Source organism: Telopea speciosissima, chromosome 3 (genome assembly GCF_018873765.1).
Source record: "Telopea speciosissima isolate NSW1024214 ecotype Mountain lineage chromosome 3, Tspe_v1, whole genome shotgun sequence".
Classification (NCBI taxonomy): domain Eukaryota; kingdom Viridiplantae; phylum Streptophyta; class Magnoliopsida; order Proteales; family Proteaceae; genus Telopea; species Telopea speciosissima.
In genome coordinates this window covers 25,588,320-25,596,332 of record NC_057918.1, presented here as the reverse complement: position 1 = coordinate 25,596,332, position 8,013 = coordinate 25,588,320, and the positions used below count along the sequence as shown (strand labels likewise).

Sequence of the window (8,013 nt, the reverse complement as noted above, 5' to 3'; positions counted from 1 at the left end):
TGTGATGAGGATCTGATGATTAACCCGAACAAAACTGTAGTGGGTGCGGAGCATCTAACAGTGTGATGAAGATTTGGCGAGCAGAACAAAATTGTAGTTGGTGCCCGAACAAAACTGTAGTGGGTGCGAAGCATCTAACAGTGTGATGAAGATTTGGTGAGCAGAACAAAATTGTAGTTGGTGCGGAGGCTCTTGTAAGCTTTCACTCGTTACAAGAGTTTTAGGTTTATTGTCCATTGATGTAATGAGGACAAAAAAAATTGCAAAACCCCATTAATTGATAAAATTAGATTTTAGTGGCCTATGCAGGTCTCGAACCTGCGACCTTCGCGTTATTAGCACGACGCTCTAACCAACTGAGCTAATAGGCCACATGTTTTCATTAAGATCAATTTCAATGATTCTATCCTTTACCATTCTATATAAATGGGCTATTCCATTTCTATAGATATGGTAGAAGGGACCATCCAATTCTCATTTGTCCATTCCTATCTAGTTCTTCTCCTCAGTGCGGGTTAGAGCAGCTTGGTAGCTCGCATATTTCTCAATATGATACATTTAAAAAAATATGAATAATATGTAGAGAGGATTTGAAAATGAGAACTCTGAATTAATACGTAGAGAAAGTATTTGAAAATGAAAACTTTGAATTATATTTCTCTTTTCCAAACCATATACCCAAAATATATTTGGGTTAAATTAAGGTTTTTTGGCTCTCAAATCTGGAATCTCCATGTTTTAGCACCATGCCCTAACCCACTGAACTACTAGGCCACATGCCGGCCTTCACTACATTGACGAATTGGTCGTATTGAAGGAAAATACGTCAAGAAAAGCGAGAGTCTGCTACTTGATTATCTAGACCTTCTTTATTTTTTGTGAACTCACTAGGGGAACGACAAGACATGGCCAAATATATTACTGCTCTGTTTTGTCTAAATGTAGCAATTATGTTTGCTGCTCTGTTCTGGCAAAATGTAACAAATATGTTTGTAAACCTATTATACAATACTACCAAGTACTATCTCCCCTAAACTATTCATTATTCCGTATTGAATTGCAGTTACTATACAAATTGCTGATGAATTTGCAATAGACAGACTAATCCCTACCATGGTGCACTTGGTTCCTCATCTTGCGTATCATAATGTTTTGCACGGCAATCTTAGGAACTCTATTAATGGGTCCTTGAAGCTACTCATCAGTCATGGTGTGCATGAGATTAGATGCGGGCTGGAAACCAAACATTGTGATTGTGGTCACAATGTTCTGAATTCCGCATTGGGTCCTTGCTGTTCTCTATCATTAAGGCCCTTGATCGCATCGTAATGGAAGAAAGGATTGAATTCTGTGAAATTTTTCACCTTCTGGGTTATCAGATGCAGTAACACTCATCCGCATAGAAAGCTCCCGGCCGGGTTCTGCTGGTATACAACAATTGTCCACTTATTACCTCCCTCTAATAACGAAAGCATAATCCAAGATAGCATCTTAATTACATCTATAAGAAAGAAAGAAAAAAGGTTGGGATCTTAAAAACATATGGGTATCAACAACAATCAATTTGCATTACAAGCATAGCACGATCCGAAGTGCATCAATCTAGGAAGGCAATTCTCATAAGCTATTTACTAGATTCTATATAGAATAATGTTTGTGTCTACAGAGAAAAATCTCTCACATTCACTATTTGGTTCGTCTGCTTGAATTTTGATTCAATAGGAATCGGTAAAGAACTTGACTTCTTTAGCCCTCTTTTCTCTTAGACTGGATACCCAAATTCTATTGTGAGCATTTCCATCAGAGCTAGAATTTGACGAGTCATGAGTTGGAATATGACTTATTATCACATGAATCCACCCATGATGATGTACGTGGCCAATAGAAAGCTTCAAAATGGCATGCCATTGAAATGGAATCTAATAGCTAGCATCTTAGATAGGTGCTAGATTCTCTCTTTGATCACAAGCAGGGGTTTAGGGATCGGTATCAATTACTTTAGGGTTAAGTACGCGTATCCCTGTAATGCACCCAATATTCCTCATACCCCCTAAGCTTCTGATTAGTCCACGTACCATTCTTCAATATTCCACGTACCACCACCCCTGCTTTACGGATTTTAATCCTCTTCATTTCCCATCTATTATTTCTTATTATTTCCCCCTGAAATTGTAACACGTGGCATGGCATAAGTAAATGTAACGGCCATAGTTCATTCTCTTAATGTTAACTAAGAATTAACCCTGGTTACACCAACCCAGAGCCTAACCTGGGTCAGTGTAACCAAACCAACCCCTAAACCCATGGTTAATTCAGATTCAAATTTCCAACGCACAACCCTATTGTCGTTTTCCCCAAATCTTTCTCTCTCCTGCCTCATTCACGCGATTCTCTCAACCTCGCCCCCATCTCGCCGTGTGAAGCGACGGAGACGAGAAGGAGGATCGGAGTTGCAGTCGTCGTGTGAAGCCGCCGGAGACGAATCTCTCAACCTCGCCCCCATCTCTCTCTGTCACTATTCCATCTCCCTCTCTCACTCATCCCTCTCACGACTCCTCAGTGGCAACGACGACAGCGACGACGACGGCAACGTCCTCTCTCTCACCCTGCTGCTGCTGCTTTCCGGTGTACTCACCCTGACCTGAATCTCGATCTCATCTCTCACTCACCCTGGAAATACTCTCTCGCGCCTCCCTCTCTCACTCATCCCTTTCTCACGCATCCTTCGCTCTGTGTTCCAGACGACCCTTCTGCTCTTTCAATGGTTTTCTTTGATCTACTGCATTCAATGGTGGTTGGGTTTTCAAGTTTATAGCAACCATTTCCTCTCTTCTGAATGTTCATGTGAGTGCATTAGTGTGGTGGAATTAATGACATCCAAAGCAGCATCTCTTCAAGTCTTCACAACGCTTTAGGTTAAGTCTATTAAGAAATACTCATAAACCTTAGATTGTAAATATTCAAAGAATAATACTCACTGATGGAATGGTATGCTCACTGATCATGTGAGGCTTTGTGGGCTTGCTTCTTGCAGCTAGTTGTATCTTTCTCTGCTTTGGCTTATAATAAATTTGTTGCTTATCACACATAGGACTACAGGGAAAGAGGAGACAAACAGATCCAGTGAGAATTCTTTTTGTATGAGAATCTTAATTCTGCTTTGGATTAAGGTGTACAAATTATAGGACAATACCCATCACCTTCAACCTCTTGCAATGAATTACTTTTAATATTCAATATCTTTTTGAAACATAATTTTTCTTATTGAGCAAATTTTTTATTCTCAATTGTGCTCTGCTTGGCTTGTCAAGTTGTACTAGACAAACCAAGGTTAGCAGAGCATCTCTGCTTGCTGGAACCCTGCCGTCTTCTTTCTTCTTTTTAATGAATTATTATAGTTTTCATTTCCCAACAGAAGAAGATTTAGTCTGGAGGATTCATGTTATCATTTTTTTGATGATCCAGGCATGATAAGTATTGATCTCTATGGACACCATGGATTGGTTTTTTCACAGATAAATGGTGGGACATTTAGACCAGTAATATTAACTTGGAGAACTGAGAGGTGAAAGTCCATCTTTCTTGCTGGTCTTTTCAGTGACAGATTCTGTCTTTGAATTCTTATTAAGAGTTAAAGAACTGCAGGAATTACCTGCTGTATCTTCACAAACTAATCCCCATGATTGAGCGGGACTTGAAACCTCCCCACCCCACTCCCCCAATACTTCAAGTTTTGAAGTGTGAGACTTACCTCGTCCATTTGATCGAAAACCTAATGGAGTTTCAAATCCAAGGTTGACAACCAGCCAACTAAGTATACATTGTTTTAGAATTTTAAATTGGAATTCCTTTTCTAACAATTGAATAAGGAAGAGAACAGAATGAGAATTTTCACCAACAATTTCAGTTAGGAAGATAATATCTATAAGCTAAACTTACAGCAGCAGGCACCTTGTTCACCAAATACCTCCATGACTGGCAAACCAAAATATTATAGGATTGTAGGAGTAACTCAGCCAAATCAAGCATTTTAACTCTTGGTTTGAAAAAGGATCTGGAGAATTATCTACTGGAAATAGATTATAATGCAATTAGTTATCTACTGGAAATAGATTATAATGAAATTAGGAAACCCAGGTACAATTTGAGCTGTGTGTGTTAACCAGAAAGGTATGAACTGAATAGAAGATCAATCTATCAAACATTGTAAATCGTCCTTTGGCATCTGGATATATTCTTCTAGTATTCCAGCAAACATAAATGGTAATCTCTAAAATCAGACATTATAATTCCCACATTACACAACCACCTATGAATGATAAAATCACACTGATTTGATTCGTTGTATCGTGTAGAAGAAGCATGAGGGGAACTCAAAGATTAGCCCCTGAAATTTGATGATGAATTGCTCTTTTTCTCATCTTGAAACAGTCCTCTATCCAGAACCCAGTTTTCAATCATCTCCTGAGAACTTACTGCCTGGTCTGCAGGGACAAGGTGCCCAGGCCCTGAAACAACTACTTCACTTAAGCTTCCCCATTTTTGCACATACCCTGTAAGCTCTCCCTTCACTTTCCAAACATTCCTCTCTGCCATTAGAAAACTCTCTAGTCCTTCCCAGTTCATTTCTTTCACCCACGCTTCAGTCGTAACCACTCCATCCCTCAAATCAAATTGCCCTTGGTATAGCAAGACCTTACTCTTCTTCACCAATCCTCCACCATAAACTTCACACTCTTCATCACATCTTCGTGTAGAACATTTGCAACAGCTTCACTGCAATCCACCCAAACCATCGATTTATCTACGCCTAAAACTTTCTTTACCTGGTCCTTGTTCAGGAATTGACCAACGATTTCTGTTTCATAAGGGGACTCCGCCTGAGATCGGAAAGGGTAGCCAACCTTGTTGCATTCCTCAACCAACCCAAGACCCTGTTACGTGCATCTGTTGCTTCTTTCCATTTAGCCTCTTGGGTCAACTTCACAGCCTGAGCTTGAATTTCCTCAAGCTGGGTTTTCTGTTTCTCATTAATCAAGCCGGAGTAAAACGCCGTGGCGGCATGAGTCGCCACCTGCGAGACAGGGTGGGTCAACCCGTTCCCTATTGCAACTCCCTTGAAGTTCAGTTCAGAAGATTGTTGCATAATGTAGTACCCAACCGCCGGCTCGTATTTACCGGCACAGCTCTCACCGGTAATGTAAAGTGGGCGAGATTTGAACAATGGGTCTGAGGAGATAAACGATCCGATCAAACAAGAAGATGGGAAATCTTCTACAACTAGTTTTCTCGCTTAGGATTTGTAAAGAGCAGAAGGGTCGTCTCGAACACAAGAAAGGATGCTTGAGAAAGGACGTCGCCGGAACGCTGAGGAGTCATGACTCGTGAGAGGGAGGCGCGAGAGAGTATTTCCAGGGTGAGTGAGGGAAAAAATCGAGATTCAGGTCAGGGCGAGTACACCGTAAAGCAGCAGCAGCAGGGTGAGAGAGAGGACGTTGCCGTCGTCGTCGCTGTCGTCGTTGCCACTGAGGAGTCGTGAGAGGGATGAGTGAGAGAGGGAGATGAAATTTGAATCTGAATTAACCATGGGTTTAGGGGTTGGTTTAGTTACACTGACCCGGGTTAGGCTCTGGGTTGGTGTAACCAGGGTTAATTCTTAGTTAAAATTAAAAGAACGAATTATGGCCGTTAGATTTACTTGTGCCACGTGTCACAATTTCTGGGGGAAATAATAGAAAATAACAGATGGGGAAATGGAGAGGATTAAAATCCCTGCTTTACCCCCCTAATGCCATTTAAGTCTACACCAGGTATTAAATGCTATAAATTGATCAAACTACCCTTTCTTCTATTTTTTCTAAAATTTGAAAAGACCTAATTGCCCTGACCTATTTGTTAAAATTTAAAAAGACTAAAATGCCCTCATCTTCCCCAAATCCATCTTTTACATACCCACCACCACCACCAGCGGCAACCTTTAGCTCGCCGGTGAACAGCATGCCCTGAAGTTCAGCCAGGTATACCATCCCAACAACTCACACTCCCCGATGGTGGGCCGCTAAAGAAATCAAAGAGATCCACCATCGAAGTTCCTGCCACAAATTGATCATAAGTAGATTTTTTTTTTTTTTTTTTTGATAAAAGCACTTCATTAGCGTGGGAACAAAGTTCCCGAAGCATCAGCAAACAGAAAAGGGGAGATAAAGGGGGGCGGGGTGGAAAGCCAGCACATGGAATGCTGAGACTCTGCCGCCTTAGTGGCAAGCGAATCAGCCACACTATTGGCTGCACGAAAAACATGTTCAAAATGAATTACATTAAAAAACGAGTAAAGAGATCGACAGTCAGCAATGATGGTGGAAATCCTCCATGGCGCATTCGTGATATGTCCGTTAAGAAGGTTAACGAGAAGGAGATTATCGCTTTCCAGAGAAACATTTCTCAGGTTAAATTGACGTGCCATAGATAGAGCTCTCCTCGCCGCAAGTGCTTCAGCAACTAACGCAAAATTCCAACCAATGCCTTCTGAAAAGGCACAAATAAATTGTGCAGAGTGGGTCCGACAGACCCCCCCCCCTATACCTGCACTTCCTGGGTTACCCTTGCTTGCTCCATCTATATTGAATTTGAGTAAGGAAGGTAATGGCTGTCTCCATCGTATTAATGTTTGTTGACCTTGAGGTGCGAAAATGAAAGTGATGGACTGCCTCTTTAGCTGCTGTGATGGCTCTGAGAAGGATGCCATTAGTGTTGAAGGGTTCCTGGCGAAAGGTAAAGTCCCAGTAGCCTACCCATATATACCATAGGATACTACAGATCAGTGCCGATTGCAATATGTTGTCCCTGGTAGGAGTATTCAATCCTTCAAGTAAAGTTCCCAATACCTCACATATAGATGAATTGTCTTGCAATCCAGGAATATCAATCTGGTTCCAAATAGGAGAAATGAAGGGGCATTTCCGAAACAGGTGCTCCGCAGACTGTGTGTGAGTTTGACAGAGATTGCATAAAGGATTGTGGTTCAATCCTCTATGGTTAAGGGTATCTGGAAGTGGAAGCTTGCTGTGAAGCATTTTCCATATGAGGTGTTGAATCTTGGGAATAGTCAGGAGGTGCCAGACTTTGAGCCATTTACTGTGGGACTGACAGTGGAGACCGTGAGTGGTAATGCTGTAAGCCAAGGCGACAGTGAAGTTTCCAGAAGCAGTTGGTTCCCAAATATACTGATCCTCCATGGAGATAAAAGGGATTGGTATAGATACAATCCTCCAAGCTATATTAGGGGGCCACCAGTGGAAGATGAGTTCCCATTTCCAAGACCGAGTTGAGACATCAATGAATTCGTTAACCAGAATTGGAGCTCCCCTCTGCAAGGGGTAAGGTGCTGAAGAGGGTGGATGATCATAAGTAGATCAAATGGAAACGACCTACCAAAAACCGTGAATCTCTATTAAAAATAGAAAATAGCAGGTAGAGAAAATGCTTCCTAATTGAGCGTCAACAATAACAGACAAGCAAATCTTAATGACCTATTTAGTGAATAAGCTACATAATCAATAACGGACACATCCGTTCAATCTCAGTCCCAAACCACGCATTAAACAACAATCAGGAAAAGAAAAGAACAAAGTGGCATATACGGATATGCACCAATCAGACTTGACGGTCGATTCATCAATAAACAGATCCACTAAAAGATCGGCCAAGAAAACTAATAAAACCCTAAAACCCCGAGGAAGGGTTGAGAATACAAGGAAGGCCATCGGGGAGTGTGAGTTGTTAGGACGGTATACCTGCCTGAACTTCAGGGCATGCTGTTCACCAGCGAGCTGAAGGTTGCCGCTGACGAAGACGTGGTGGTGGTGGTGATGGTGGTGGTTGGTATGTAAAAGAAGATGATGATTTGGAGAAGATGAGGGCATTTTGATCTTTTCAAAATTTAGCAAATAGGTCAGGGTAATTAGGTCTTTTCAAAATTTAGAAAAGATAGAAAAAAAGATAATTTGGTATTTT

General features: G+C 41.4%; 1 non-coding gene and 1 pseudogene across 1 annotated transcript; both read right to left on the bottom strand.

Moving 5' to 3' along the window:
• Positions 1–297: 297 nt before the first annotated feature.
• Positions 298–371, bottom strand: TRNAI-AAU. Its single transcript has one exon. It is a non-coding gene; the product is annotated as a tRNA-Ile (tRNA).
• Positions 372–4,323: 3,952 nt separating this feature from the next.
• On the bottom strand, positions 4,324–7,235 carry LOC122655015 (annotated as a pseudogene).
• Positions 7,236–8,013: the final 778 nt, after the last annotated feature.